This window comes from Nycticebus coucang, chromosome 15, assembly GCF_027406575.1.
Source record: "Nycticebus coucang isolate mNycCou1 chromosome 15, mNycCou1.pri, whole genome shotgun sequence".
Classification (NCBI taxonomy): domain Eukaryota; kingdom Metazoa; phylum Chordata; class Mammalia; order Primates; family Lorisidae; genus Nycticebus; species Nycticebus coucang.
Window position 1 is genome coordinate 59,317,351 of NC_069794.1, and position 16,201 is coordinate 59,333,551.

A 16,201-nucleotide genomic window follows, 5' to 3' on the forward strand; every position below is an offset into this window, starting at 1 on the left:
TTTTGCCACTTGGGTCTCCCCAGCTCTGCCAGAGGCTTTGGGGCCTTTCCTTCCTGCTATTCTGTTCTATCTAATAAATCTTATCTTATGACTGATCTGTGTGGTCCAGGGGTTCATTCTCTGAGACCAAGGACCTATTGCAAAAAGAAGTTCTGGCAACACTATCAGATTATAAAGGTAAAAACAAAACTGATCTGTGGTTTCAAGATATGTGTGGTTCTTGGCTGAGACCCCAATTTGATTTTTTGTTTTGTTTTGTTTTGAGACAGAGTCTCACTATGTTGCCCTGGGTAGAGTACTGTGCTGTCACAGCTCACAGCAACCTCAAACTCTTGGGCTTAAGTGATTCTCTTGCCTCAGCCTCCCAAATAGCTGCCACAACAGCCAACTATTTTTTGGTCATAGTTGTCGTTGTTTTGGCAGGCCCGGGCTGGATTTGAACCACCAGCTCCAGTGTATGTGGCTGGTTCCCTAGCTGCAGAACTACAGGTGCCGAGCCCCCAATTTGATTTTCTAGCCCAGAGTAATGCAAAACTGAGTCATTAGTTAAGTAACTTTTATACTTAAGTTGCACGTTATTTTATTAATGAGAACTTTAAGTCTATGACTTTCTCATAGATTTTATTTTGTTGAAATTTGGTATCTTAGCTGGGCACAGTGGCTCTTGCCTATAATCCTAACACTATGGGAAGCTGAGGCAGGTGGATCATCTGAGCCAATAGATTGCTTGAACTCAGGAGTTCAAGACCAGCTTAAGCAAGAGCGAGACCCCCTCTCAAACAATAGCTGAGTATTATGAAGGTTGCCTGAAGTCCCAGCTACTTGAGAGGGCGAGGCAAGAGGATTGCTTGAGCTCAAGAGTTTGAGGTTGCTGTGAGCTGTGACGCCATACCACTCTACCCATAGTGACAGAGTGAGACTCTGTCTCAAATGAATAAATAAAAATAAGAAACTTGATATCTTCCTCAAAAATATATCAGTTTAGATTTCACATGGCTGGTTTTGTCAAACTCACTGTCCTGACATAATGATACATGTATATTAACCTCGTTTGATATTTTAATGAAAACATATCTCTGCCCTAAGAGTAGCTCATTACTAAAGGAGCTAAGAAAATTTTGCCCCAAAATATGACTCCTTGGTGTAAAGAATATTTTGAATTAAAGGCCATTCATGATCAGGAAGCATTGAAGGAGGCCCTTCCTCTATCTACATAAAACCCGAGTAACCCGGAGAATCAAAGAGGGGCTGCTGGCTTACATGCTGATAGACTTGGCCCCAAGGTCATTGGAAGCATGAGACCTGTCTCTCAGGTTAATCTACAAATCAAACTGTTTCTACCCATCTACACACATCTCCCCTAGTAACCACTTGCTGCAGTGATACTTTCCACATTCTCCCCCACTCCTTTCCAAAAGGCATCTATAAAAGTTGCTGACCATCACTGAAACTTTGAGTACTCATCCTTGTGGTTCGCCCCATGGGCATGGTATTTGGAAATAAACCTTTCTCTTATTAATCTATTATAATTGTGAGTTGATCTTTCAGCAAACCAGCCAAAGGGAAAAGGGCAGGTTTTGCCCTGATTCCTATATTACAATAAATCATTTAGACACTTTCCTTTCTAGAAGATGGACTAAGTTGATTCTCTTCTTTGGGTCATGTAGCTAGTCATTTTGGAACACGAAAGGTTTTTTTTTTTTTTTTTTGGAGACAGAGTTTCACTGTTGCCCAGGCTAAAGTGCTGCTGTGGTATCAGCCTACTTCACAGCAACCTCAAACTCCTGGGTTCAGGCAATCCTCCTGCCTCAGCCTCCTGAGTAGTTGGGGCTACAGGCACCTGCCACAATGCTGGCTCATTTTTTCTATTTATTAGAGACAGGGTCTTGCTCTTGCTCAGGTTGGTCTTGAACTGCTGAACTCAAGTGATTCTCTACCTTGGCCTCTCTGAGTACCTCCCTGATGATTATAGCCATAAGCCACTGCAACTGGCTGGAACACAGTGATTTTGATTGGTTATTGTGTAATACTGATGTTGCTTGACAACTGGATCCCTTTCTAAGGGTTATTAAGTGTGCGGCTGGTAGTGATTAGTTTTGCTAGGCAGTTAGGTAGAAATTGGGTTCTCCCGGAGAAGGAAAACAAGGGCAGATCCCCAGACTCCCATCTCACTCTGATGCTGTCCTAATCAATTACTCACACCTGGGAAGGAGGGTCCACACTACCAATTTACCAATCAGAATTTAGTGTGCCAACTGCAAAAGGATGTAGAAGACTCTCTAGCCTGGCAACAGGTACGATAGAGTCTTGAAGGTGACCTAGAGTAGCCTTAAAGGCCAATTATCATGTCATTAGCTTAAATCTACATTGCAGTCCACACCCCAATGGGCTTTCCAAGAGGCTCATGGGAGGTCCGCATGTGCAATAAGACTCTGGTTCCAGGTGACCTCTGAACCATGAAGAGGGCCCCACCAGACAGTATAAAACAGAACTGCCGGCTGTAACAGGCTGCTTTGCCTACTTGCTGTGGCAGGGGGTCTGTTCGCTGTCTATGGCGAACATGTCTTGCTCTGTAAACCGATCCTTCTTTTTCTCAATAAACTTTGTTTCACGCTCGCTTTACTTTGGGGTGTCTGGTCATTTTTTGACCAAGAGTGCTCCAAAAAGCCAGGATGTAGGCAGCTCCCTGAAACCCTGACATTTTAGGATGCAGGGAGCTCCCTTGACACCTGACAGTTTTATCTGCTTCTGGGACACTTCCTGCTTTCCTGCAGTTGTTTCATTAACTTGTGGATTGTTTTTGTGTGATCCTTATTACTTACACAGATTTTAAAAGACTTATGCTTTATAAGCCAACATGTACTCGAAGGGAGATACAAACCTCCACCTATATTAGTATCTATAATAAGTTTTTGTAAATACCTTTCTGTAAATTTTATGTCAACTTTTCTGAGTGTCACAGTGAACTCATAGATGTGCACAGACTCATCCAATTCAATTAAGATAATTTATAATTGACAATGGTTCTCACAGTGTGGTTTCTAATCCAGCAGCCGTAGTTTCACCAGGAGACATGGTAAAATTGCAGATTCTTGATCTTCACTCCACATCTTCTGAACCAGAAACTCTGGAGGTGGACCCAGCAGTGTGTTTTCATGCCTCCAGGTGGTTCTGATGCTCACTCAAATGTGAGAGTCATTCTTTTGTAGATGAAGATGAGGATACTTAAATTGCCTTCACACGAGATTCACGCAGAATTGCTCTACTCCAGACATTTTTAAAAAGCAAAGCATCTTTACTTTCTGGAAGCAATAAGATATACCAGATTCAAAGTGATCTTTTTTCTTCCCAAAGACAGTCAATCAGCTGCTATTCTCCAAGGAGTCTCTTTTTCCTCTTTTAGTGAAATTAGAGAACATATTCCCAGGACTAATGATGCTTACATGTATTGGGGATGATCCAAAGACCAGCTGCTGATGTTGGGCCTTGTTTCAGGAGAGCACAAAGGTTATGTATTCGCATTGATGCCTTCTCCCCGTTTAACACACCTTACTGTATCCTTAGAGTATGAGGTTTGACTGAACACTAAAACTTTCTGCTATGTTGATAACACCAAGTTTAATTTCATTGTTTCTCTTTCATGCAAAGTTACCCAAACTCTTAGTGTTTAAAAATTATTAAGTTAAACTATAATTCCATCTCAAAAAATCATCCTCCTGAAGAGTATGTCAAAAGCATAAAAGTACGGTTGGGGGAGAGACAAGCACAGCTGTACACTGAGTTCCTCTTAGAGGGGGACAAAATGAGGTCATGAGCAATGCTGCTTCCACAGCCCGGGGAACCCCGATAGCTGGTCTGTTTCTCATTATGGAAAACATGCCATTGCTTTATTCCTATTTCATTGCAATGTGTATGAGCATCTTGAAGTTTTTTCCACCAGAAGTTTCTGGAAAAGGATGCCACTCAGAAGGGAATTTTGCATTCTTCTCCTTCTCTTCACTCACGTGACACTAGGTCTGCCAGCCTAGGTTATATGTGTGTTCATTTAATCATTTTGACCCATGCCAGCACCTGTGTTGGAACACAGGGAAGAGTAAAGTAATGTCGTTGGAATGCACAAAGCAGTTAGTGCCACGGAGTCTTAGAGGATGGAGAATCCGTTGCCTCGTCCTCAGAAAAGTCATGATTTACCACTTTCATCTTCAGTAATGTCCCCCATCGCCTACCTCAGCTCTAAACCAAAGAAGATGTGCATCTAAAACAAACCCTTGAGTGTGAGCATGGGGGCAAGGTGGAGCTGGGGACAGAGGAGGACAAATAAGGGTCAGATGAGAATTGGCCCATTAGGAAGAATTTTGGATTTCTGCCTATCTTTTTTTCCACCTAACAGTGGTGGAAATATTCTCTTGCATTAATAGCTTGTTAGTTTTTTTGTATTCTAATAATATTGGACTATGTTTTTTTAACGCAGTGGTGTTTACTTGAGAAGTAACACCACTTATAAAATAATCAAGCACATGAGTTAGCCATCCTCATTGGTCCAAAGAAGAAATTCACATTTGCTTTCCACGTATGCTTACAATGTCCACATTTAAGAGTGTCAGAGATACACAATAGTGCAGAGAATGCTGCTGGCAGATAAACAGAAAAATATATATGTATCCTCCTTCAGAAGGGAGGGCCAGATTCAAATTTCCCAGGGTGATCTTTGAAGACTCAGTTGACCTCCTTGTGTCGCAGTGTCTTGGTTTCCCAGGGTTGGTGAAAGTTTTCTCTTCCTTAACTTATTAACAACATAGTACTAAACATATTTGACAGATCTTCATTTTTGGAAGGCAATGTAAAAAAAGTCATATTGTATGATTATTTTTATTTGCTAATAAATTTGTAAATAAACTTAGAAATGTAGACAGTGTACATTTGTGGCCCACTGATAATTTATAAGGATTTTGCATGTGTTATCTAATTTAAATGTTTCTTTCCTTTTTTCTTTTCTCACTATGTCACCCTTGGTAGAGTACTATGATGTCACAGCTCACAGCAACCTCTAACTCTTGGGCTTAAGTGATTCTCTTGCCTCAGCCTCCCCCAGTAGCTGGGACTACAGGTGCCTGCCACAATGCCCGGCTATTTTTTTTTTGCTTGTAGTTGTCATTGTTGTTTGGCAGGCCCAGGCTGGGTTCAAACCCACTAGCTCCATTATGTGTGGCTGGCGCTCCAGCCGCTGAGCTACAGGTGCAAAGCCTAATTTAAATGTTTCTAAAGCTAAAGAATTCAGGTTGTTTTTCTAATCTGATATATGAGAAATTTGAGGCTCTGGAAAGGTCTATCTCCCGACCATGGGTTTAGTGACAGGGCAAATGCCACAGTCCAGGTCTTCTGACCCCATGGTAACTGAGTGCTCTTGCTGTGAACTGACTGCAACTTCACTGTTACTAACTAGAGGAATGTGGTGGTAATCATTAATTAATTAGTTACTTTAACAAATGCAAATTAAGTACTTACCAGGTGGCAGGCACGGAGGCAGGGTGGGGGAGAAACACTGGTGGCACTGGCTTGGGTTGGACATCTTTTGGCTCTATGATGTTAAGATGCTACGCAGGGCTTGAAATGGTTTAAGTCTGCATTCTCCTCTTCTCCACTGAGTCACACCCGTGGCTGATCCACCCAGAAGTTCCTCCCCTGTAATCAGGTAAGTGGCATGGTCTCCAAATGGGCTGTAGGCCATGGTGTGGTGGTGTAGGGGCAGCCTTTTGGAGAGAACAGAGAAAGCAGCGCAGACCCTAGGTCTTGCCTTTTTTTTTTTCCAGATGGTGGCAGCAGAAAGTTGTAGAACATGACTGTGGGGAAACTGCTGTTCTGAGGCTGCCCAAGAAGTGCTGTGGTTGTTTGATGTAAGTCACATTAAAGTGCTTCTCTTTCTTTAAGTGTAAAAAGTTGATCACGTTCCTACCATACGATCCACACTTTCCACTCTGATGTATTTACCCAAGACAGACAACCCAAACGTCCATCAACAGGTAAAAAAAGTCCAGTGCAGTAGTCCCAGCTACTCGGGAGGCTGAGGCAAGAGAATCGCTTAAGTCCAGGAGTTGGAGGTTGCTGTGAGCTGTGTGAGGCCACGGCACTCTACCGAGGGCCATAAAGTGAGACTCTGTCTCTACAAAAAAAAAAAAAAAAAAAAAAGTCTAGTGCATCATGGAACATCCATACAGGGTGTTCCTGTATTCAGCAATAAAAAGCAGCAAACTATTGCTATACACACAACCTGGGTAAATCCGAAAATGATTATGGAAGGACGTGCGTAATGTATGATTCCATTTGTGTAAAATTCCAGAACATGCAAACTGACGGTCGTGACAGAAAGTGGCTCAGTGGTTGCCTGGGGGTGGGGAGGGGACAGGAAGGTATGGGAAGGGAAGGGATCACAGTGGGGCAGGAGGGATCCTGTGGCAGAGGTGGGTGGCTGTGCTCACTACCCTATGAATGAAGGTCAAAACTTATCACAACATACACTCTAAATTTGTGCTGTTTGTTGTTAGTCAATTATACTGAGAGGAGCCTGAGACCACCCTGAGATATATTTTGTTCTTTAAAAAGTCCCCTGTCTGCTCTGCCACACTGGGCCTTCTTTAAGAGGGCCCTAACCTCTGGAATATCTGCTTCCATTCATCCTTCATTTATAATAAATCACTGGTGTTCCCTGCCAGGAAGCTGGCCCAGCGTCAGGAGTGAGGCGGCAGGTTGAGAGGGGGTCACTTGTGGTCATGGAAAGGGTAAACCAAGGAGTCAGACAGACATGGAGCAAAGCGCTGTCTTCCGTCAGTTGGTCGTGTCAGGTGGGTTTTTTGCTGTTTGAACTTCAGTTTTCTTTATTTTGTAATTATAAAAAACATCATATGGATGCATAATATTTGTATATATGTATGGGACGTATGTACACATATTTTGTTACATCCTAGGATGATCAAGTCAGGGGGTTTAGGACATCTATCCGCTGGTGTGTTCATCATTCTTGATGTTGGGAACATTTCAAGTCTTCTTTTTTAGATATTTTGAAAGATAAAATCATTCAATTGTCTTATTTGTAAAATGGAAAAAATCATAATACTGACTTCATGGGCTCATCACAAGAACAAGAAATGTGCAGGGTCTGAGATGGGTTAGGTGCCAGGGTTGTTTCTCCTCCCTCCTGCAGAAACCCTGCTGGCCAGAGAAACCCGAAGACTTTCCTGGGACTTTTTAGGGTGGTTAGAACAGTGGCATTTTGGCTGGAAGATGGTGATTTTGTGGGTCTGGAAGCAATGAAGGGAGTGTGCTTTCTCTTGCAAAGGGAAACAGACTAGAACTTAAGAATAGAAGACACTGGGGAAGGCAACCTGTGTGGCTGCTCCTGCTTTTAAAAAATTATGACAGGGGTATGTTTTATGTACAGCGAAGTGCGTAATAAATCTGAAGTGTATGGTTCAATGGTTGTTGACTGATGTCTACACTGCTGCAATAATCATCCAAATCAAGAGACAGAACAGCAGTTTCTGAACGTTCCCTTGTACCCTCTTCCTAGGGTGTGCCCTCTCGGGAGACAGCCATCCATTTGACTCACAGCTCCGCAAAGTAATTTGACCTGTTTTTGAACCTGGATTTGCATGAATGGGACCATATAGTATGCACTTCTCTTATCAATTGATATCAATAATATCAATTTTAATACAAAATTATTTACTTAATAAATACAGTATATAGATATAAACATATACACAGGGTGTCCATAAGGTTCATGTGCAATTTAAAATCATTGGACACATATATATCTCTCTCTAATATTAGAAGTCTAACAAGGATCATGCGGGGCTAAAGCCAAGGTGTTGGTGAGGTAGCTCTAGGGGAGGCTCTATTTCCTTGTCTTTTCCAGCTTTTAGCCCCCTACATTTCTTGGCCCATGGCCCCTGCCTTCATCTTCAAAGCCAGCAACACTGCATCTCCATCATTCTTCCATAGTCCCCACTCCCTCCTACCACGGCCAGGAGAGGTTTTCCTCTGTTAACAACGTATGTGGTTAGATTGGACCCACTATTGGACCCACTGTTGGATTGTAGCATGCTGTAACTGAAAAATCCAGAACCATTTTCGTATCTGAAAATTTCTAACCTTCATCACATGAAGTCCCTTTTGCCACGTAAAGGGACATCCTCCCTGATCGTGGGGAGTAGGATAGACATAGCTGAGAGGCCATTATTCTACCCACTACAGCACCCTTGCAAACATCAAGTTCCTAAGATTCATCCACATTGTTGTGTGTGTCACTAATTCATTCTATTGCTGAGGTTTTTTTTTTTTTCTTTTTTCTTTGAGACAGGGTCTTCCTTTGTCACCCTGGTTAGAGAGCAGTGGTGTCACTACTGGATTGTTGCATGCTGCAATCGAAAACTCCTGAGCTCAAAGGATCCTCCTGCCTTAGCCCACCACCACATCTGGCTAATTTTTCTATTTTTTTGTAGAGACAAGATTTTGCTCTTGCTCAGGCTGGTCTCAAACTGCTGGCCTCAAGGAATCCTTCCACCAGGGCCTCCTAAAGTGTTAGGATTACAGGTGTGAGCCACCACGCCCAGCCTTGAATAGCAGTTTGCTGTATGAATATATCATAGTTGTGTGTTCATTCTTCTGGTGATGAACATTTGGGTTTTTACAGTTTTTTTGCTACTATGAATAAATATTCATTTTTATATTGTTTTTCATTTTCCCAGGGTAAATATGTGAGAGAATTGCTAGATTATAGGGTAACTGTATATTTGACTTTTCATGTGTTTATTGGTCTTCTATACATAGTATATACTCTACGTGAGGTGCAAATTTAAGTGTTTTGACCATTTAAAATTTTAAACAAGTTGTCTTTTTTATGATTAATTTGTAGATGGTCTTCCTATGTTTGAAAAACAAAGCCTTGGTCAGATATATGTATTACAATATTTTCTTCCAGTCTGTGGCTTGCCTTTTATTTTTTATAATGGTATCTTTGGTGAACAAAAGCTATTTTTTTAGGCCAGGTGCCATGGCTCATGCCTGTAATCCTAGCACTCTGGAAGGCTGAGGCAGGTGTGTTGCTTGAGCTCAGGAGTTTGAGACCAGCCTGAGCAATAGTAAGACCCCTGTCTCTACTAAAAAATAGAAAACTTAGCTGGGCATTGTGATAGGCACGTGTCAGCTGCAATTCAGGAGGCTGAGGCAAGAGGATCACTTGAGCCCAAGAGTTTGAGGTTGCTGTGAGCTAGGATGCCAGGGCAACAGAGACTCTGTCTCAAAAAAAAAAAAAAAAATTAAAAAAATATTGATAAGGTCTAATTTTTCAAATTTTAAAAAATAATTAGTGCTTTTTATAATCTGTCTAAAAAAACTTTCCCTACATCAAGGTCAAGAAGATTCTTTTATGTTTTCTTTTGAAAGTTTTATAGTTTTACATTTGCACTAGATTGTTCATCACAGCTCAATTTACAAGTGCCAAAATGTGGAAACAACCTAAATGCTCATCAATCCAGGAATGGATCAATAAACTGTGGTATATGTACACCATGGAATATTATTCAGCCATAACATGATGGAGACTTCACACCTTTTGTATTAATCTGGATGGAGTCGAAACACATTCTTAGTAAAGTATCACAAGAATGGAAAAACAAGTATCCAATGTACTCAGTACTAATATGAAGCCAGTAGATGATCAAATACACACCCACATAAGAGAAAATCTCAATTCAGTTCAACATAGGGGGAGTGGGAAGAGGAGAAGAGGGAGGGAAGTTGGTGTGCTCCCGCTTAATAGACACAATGTAAGGGTATATGGCACACCTCCTGGGTGTGGGACACTGCAACAGGGACTCTTCCTAACAAATACAAACATTGTAACCAAATTGTTTGTGCCATCACATTAATTTTAAATTAAAAAGGTTAATAGTTTTAGTCTTTATATTTAGGCCTATAGTCTATTTCAAATTAATTTTTGTGTGGGCTATGTGTTAGACATTATAGTAAAATTTTTCCATAGAGATATTGTTATTCCAGCTCCACTGTTGAAAAAACTTTTTTTTCCTCATTGAATTGAACCGATGCCTTTTGTATAAATCAATTAACCAAATATAAGTATCTCTATTTTTGGAGTCTATTCTGTGTCATTGGTTCATTTGCTTATCCTCAGCAAATGCCACACTGTTTTAATTACTATAACTTTATAGTAAGTCTTGAGAGTAGGTGATATAACTTTATGCTTCTTCTTTAATATGGTTTGGTTACTGTAGGCTTTTGTCACTGTCATGGATTAAAATGTGTCTTCTGCAAAAGATGTGCTCAGATCCTAACCTCCAGTATCTGTGAATGTGATCTTACTTGGAAATAGGCTCTTTGCAGGTGTAATCAAGCTAGGATGAGATTGTATTGAATTAAGGTGGGCCTGATGATTGTATTAAATGAAGGTGGGCCTGATAGAATATGACTGATGTCCTAATGGGAAAAGAAGAGACACAGACCAGGATGCACAGTGGGAATGCTATGTGAAGATGGAAACAGAGATCAGGGTGACGCTTCCACAAACCAAAGAATGGCAAAGATTGCCAGCAACCAGCAGAAGGTAAGAGGGAGGCATGGGAAAAGAATCTCTCTTAGAGTCTTCAATATCTCAGTTGTAAACCTCTAGCCTCCAGAAGTCTGTAAGAGAATACATTTCTATCATTTTAAGCTACCCAGTTTGTGATGCTTTGTATGGGAGCTGCAGCAAACCAATACAGTCACTGAAACAGGACTCACATTTGCTTAATAAGGAGATGACTGTCTATGAAACTTACAAGTCCAGATTTGAGAGATTCCAGATGAGATTTATTTGAGGTATCATGTAAGAGGATTAGATTCAACTTAAGGATCAGAAACATTCAAAACAGTGGCTTACACAAGATGATGCTTTATGTTATTTCTCACGTATGTGGATGTTGGTAGTCCAGGATTGGTTGGCATAGCAGTTCCATGACATCAGGGATCAAGGATCCTTCATTTTGCTGCCATCCGCAGTAAGCAGCTTCTACTTTCTGATGTGAAATCCAGCCTCATGCCTGCCTCTCAGGGAGCAGGAAGAAGCAAGGCTGAGGGGGCCTTCCCCTCTTCCTTCAGGGGACATTCCAGAGACTTCATGCATGTCTCTGCTTATACCCAGTTGTCCCCAGTTTAGTCACATCACCACTCCTAATTGCAAAACAAAATTAATCTTGAGGGGAATATAGTCTTTATTTCAGGAAGGCATGGGTCCACCTATTTATAACAAAGCAGGGATGTGAGATATGATATTAGGCAACAACTAGAAGTTTCTTCCACAAGGTTTCTGTAGGGAACATTAAGTTCATAAGTCCTATCAGTGACTGGTTTAAGAGACTTGATGGGGAAAATCAGGCCTGAGAATAAAGATTTGAAAGCCCTTGAATGTTAGTTACAATTCTGAGAGGGGATGAGATGGCTTGGAGAGAGCACAGAGTGAGAAGAACAAACAGCTCAAGGCGAAACCTGCAGGAAACCGCTGAATTTAATGATCACCCAGAGAAGGAGAAGTCAGCAGGGACCCAAGAAGAAGTGACAAGTCAGTGAGGTGGCTGGATCCTCAGGACAAGTTTTAAGGAGAGAGAGGTCAACAGTGCACCGGGGAAGAAAAACTGCTATCATGTGACTGTGTCCTCCAAAATTCATATGTTGAAACTTACTTGCCAATGTGATAGTACTTAGAGGTGGGCCTTTAGGGGATGAGTGGACTCATTCCTTTCTGTCCCTTCTATCTTGTGAGGATGCAGCAGAAAGGCCCTCAACAGACACTGAATGCCAGTGCCTTGATCTTGGACTTCCCAGCCTCCAGAACTGCAAGAAACAAATTTTCTTGTTCTTTATAAATTAGCCAGTCTGTGGTTTTAGTTATAGCAGTACAGATGCCAATTAAGATAAAAAGCTAGTCTTTAAAAACAGAAGAAATTGTGGTTGTCCTGTTTCAAATCAAAGAGTACCTCAAGTCTTTTTCTGGAACCAGATCCATGTGACCAAATGACCTTCTGGAAGTTGGAATGTGTGTAAATCGCACTGTAAGGATGTGATGGTTAATTTAGGCTCAGGCCCAGGCCCAGAAAGACAAACACCACGTGATCTCAGTTGCATGAAGTCTAAAAAGTTGATTTCATGGAAGTAGAGAGAAAAATAGAGGTTATCAGAGGGTGGGAAGTGTAGAGGGCAAGGGGAAAGGGACAGACTGGTGATCAGGTGCAGTTACAGTTAGACCGAAGAATAAGTTCAGATGTTCTGTTACATGGCACGGTGACTATAGCAAATAATGTTATCATGATAGCTAGAAAAGTGGATGTCCAATGTTATAATTATGAAGCAATGATAAAGGTTTAAAGTGATGAATATGGTAATCACTCTGTGTAATATACAATATATACATGTGTTGAAACATCAAATATGTACAGTTAAGTGTCAATTACAAATGAAAATTAAGGGAAATAAATTAGGCCGAGGTCTGGTGAAAGACACAGCTCCTTTCTCTTTCTTACTGAGGGCAAAGTCACACCTGAACAGTGAGGTCACTCATCTCTGTCACTATAATCAGGTGCCTGGGAACCATAGCAGGCCCTGGGACTGAAAATGGAAACCAGATTGAAAGCTCACGGGACTAAGAGTTTAACCATTGCCTTTTGTCTGGTTCTTGGGGAGGAATCAAGGTGAACACAGACGCGGACTCTCACTGTGCACTGAGAGATATATACAAGGATGTTAACTGTAGCAGTTTGTGACATAAGAAGACTGAAAACAGCCCAAGCGCCAATCAACTAGAGGTGGATAAATAAATTGTGCTGTAGTCATTCAATGGACTTCTATTTGGTGCATGGAATTAATAAACTAGATCTATGTGTATCAACATGTGCGAAAATAAGATTGAATGAAAACAGAGCTGGTTGCAGCATGAAAGCAATTATGCAAATTTGAAAACCACATAAAGAAATACTATAAGTTTTTTATGGAAACATAAGTATAGCTTAGGTATAAAAACATGGACTGGGAGAGTACTTAGCAAATCCATGGTAGTGGTTGTCTCCGGGGAGAAAGGGGAATGGAATGGGAAAGAAGGTGACCAAGGGGATTTCAATTTTACTACTCTCTACTTCCATGAAATCAACTTTTTAAGATTGTATTGTCCTATTTCTCTTATTCAGAAATATTTGAAACATATTTAAAGGTGGTAATTGAATTACTTATTAGGGAAATGTAAATTAAATGTAAATTGGGGGGGCGAGAAGAAGAAAACCCTAGTAAGATATCGGTACACACTCAGCAGGATAGCTAATATTAACAAGTCTAATACATCAGAGGTTGACACAAATATAGAGCAACTAGAACTCTTTTTTTTTTTTTTTTTGGCCGGGGCAGGGTTTGAACCCGCTACTTCCGGCACATGGCTCCGGCGCCCTACTCCTTGAGCCACAGGTGCCGCCCAACTAGAACTCTTACACATTGCTGATCAGAGAGTATATTCATCCCACCACTTTGGAAAGCTGTTTGGCAGTATTTTTGAAAGCTAAACATAAGCCTATCCTGTGATTCTGAACTTCCACCTCTACATATAAACTCAAGAGAAGTGAGTATGTATGTGCGCCAAAAGAAATGTACAAGGATGTTCATAGCAGCTTTATTGAAATTAGTCAATAATTAGAGGTAATCAAGCCAATGTGGTTATTCTTCTCCTAGATACATATCCTAGAGACTTGTAATTAATTATGTACATAAGGATACAGGTGCAATAATATTCATTGCAATGCTACTTACAGTAGCAACAACAAAGTAACTATTCAAATGTCCACCCTCTGGGGAATGTAATAATACTGCAATAACATGCATAAATCTCATGGAGATGATGTTAAGTAAAAGAAGCCAAGCATAAGCGAATACATGCAGACTATTGTTTAAGGAGTTATAGAATAGGCAAAACTAATTCCTGGTGACAGAATTCAGAATAAGGGTCTGGTATGGAATTTATTATTATTATTTTTTTTTTTTTGAGACACAGTCTCTCTACGTCGCCCTTGGTAGAGTGCTGTGGTGTCACAGCTCACAGCAACTTCAAACTCTTGGGTATAAGCGATTCTTTTGCCTCAGCCTCCCAAGTATCTGGGACTACAGGCGCCCACTACAATGTCTGGCTATTTTTTGTTGTTGTTGTTGTTGTTGTTGTTGTTATAGTTGTAATTGTGGTTTAGCTGGCCGGGGTGGATTTGAACCTGCCATACTTGTGGCTGGTGCCAAGCCATTATGGGACGTTATTAACTTGAAAATGGCACAGGGACCCTTCTGGGGTGATGATAATACACTATATCTTTGTCTGGGTGGTAATCGCACAGGTGTGTACATAGGGAAAGATTTATCAAACTGTGCACTCAAGATTTATATGCTTTATTGTATATAAGTTGTTTCTCAAAAATTATCTGAAACAAATATGATAAAAAGTTAACATGTGGTTGTAGTGTTATTTCCAATTTTATACATTTTCCTGTATATTAAAATGTTTGTAATTAGTAAAGAGATAGGACACTAGACACTAGTCCCTATGTGACACCCATAACAGAGGAATTGAGGCTTGGAGTTGGGGCCCCTTGCCCAGCCATCTCCCCAGTATTTGAATAGGTTCCATTACAATGTGGTAGAGTTGACATCAGCCAACCTCTGCTGGATGGAGACAAGGTCTCTGCCTTGTCACATTTTCAGTAAATTATCATGCTACCAAAAAGTGGGGCTGTGTTTGCAGCTTCTTTTGAAGATCAGCTTGACCGATTCTTTAGCCTTGAGGGACTTTGGGCCATCATGTAACAGCTCTGATGATCACTACCCTGTATCCCAGCTCTGGCCAAGGAGGGCGAGCTGCATTTGGAAGGTAGCTGCTCGGTCTCAGCTCCTCTTAGTTCCGGGCATCACCAGTGGGTGCCACCGGCAGTCGAAGAGAATAAGGGAGGGAAGGACAGGGGAAAAAGGAAAAGAATTTAAAGGGGGGATAAAAATGGTGGGAAGAAAAAGATAAAATGAAAGATGCAGATGCCTTGCCCTGTTTTTTCAAGGACCTGAGGCCTCCGCTTTCTTATTCTCCAGAGCAGCCTTCTCCTAGCTGCTCAGTTCCCAGGAAGGGTGTGGTGAATGTGAAAGCGGCTCTGAAACCAGACAGACTTGCCTTTCTACCGCTAAGTGACTGATAAATCACTTAACCTATCTGTGCCTTAGTTTCCCACCTACAGAACAGGCGTAACTGGAGTTGGGGGGGAGGGTTGGAAATGGTGAAAGGCTGTTCCTGCCACCTACGAGGCCCTGGATAAGCGGGGTAAGATGACTGCTTTCCTCTGAGGTCAGTCTGTGGGTCAGAGACCCCGAGGGCTGTTCAACAGAGCTTTCTGCGGCGAAGGCTACCAAGCACTTGGAATGTGTTTAAAGTGACTACAGGACTTAATGTTTGACTTTATTTCATTTTAATTGCTTTACATTTAAATAGTCCTCTGTGGCCAGTGGCTATAGGTCAGCACACTTCGGGGCGTTCGCCCGGACGGCACTCACTCCCTAGGCCTGGGTCCGCCGCGGGGCGCCGGGTAGGCTGGAGGGTTACCGTGGTCACCGCAAGGTGCTGGGTTCGCGCCGCACCTACGCAATCATTTCTTCCTCTAAAAACCAGCTCCTGTGTCGAGTCGAGGCTGGCGGGAACACCCAGGACCGTAGTTCAGGTCCCCGCCCTCCGGGATGGAAACAAATAGGACTTTATCTACTTCTTTCCCTCTCGCCCCCACCCTCTCCACTGCGCCCGCCCACAGTCTTGTAAGTCCCCTCTGAGAAACTGGGCGGGGGCCTTCCCCATCCCCGGTGCCCGCGGGGCCCCCCACGCTCAGACGAGGACACCGGCTCGCGGGGGTTCAGGCTGCAGTCGCGGAGCTCGAGCCGAAGAGTAAACTTTGCAGGTCTGGTGACGCCAGAGACGCTTCCGTGGGTCGAGTTGTCAGGGCGCGCGGGAGGAGCGGCGGGTAAATATTTGGGGTTGTAACCCAGGCTCCGGCGACTCCGCGTCACTGCGGTTCGCGGGCGGGCGCGTGGCGAAGGCGGGGCCTCGGGGACAGGAGCGTCCTCGGAGGGCGGCGGGGACGAACTCCGCGGCCCA

General features: G+C 42.3%; 1 long non-coding RNA gene across 1 annotated transcript; it reads left to right on the top strand.

The window, feature by feature from the left end:
- The first annotated feature begins 3,543 nt into the window (after positions 1-3,543).
- LOC128566677 (uncharacterized) lies at positions 3,544-16,191 on the top strand. Its single transcript, XR_008374607.1, has 3 exons — positions 3,544-5,692; positions 5,811-5,894; positions 15,725-16,191. It is a non-coding gene; the product is annotated as an uncharacterized LOC128566677 (long non-coding RNA).
- Positions 16,192-16,201: the final 10 nt, after the last annotated feature.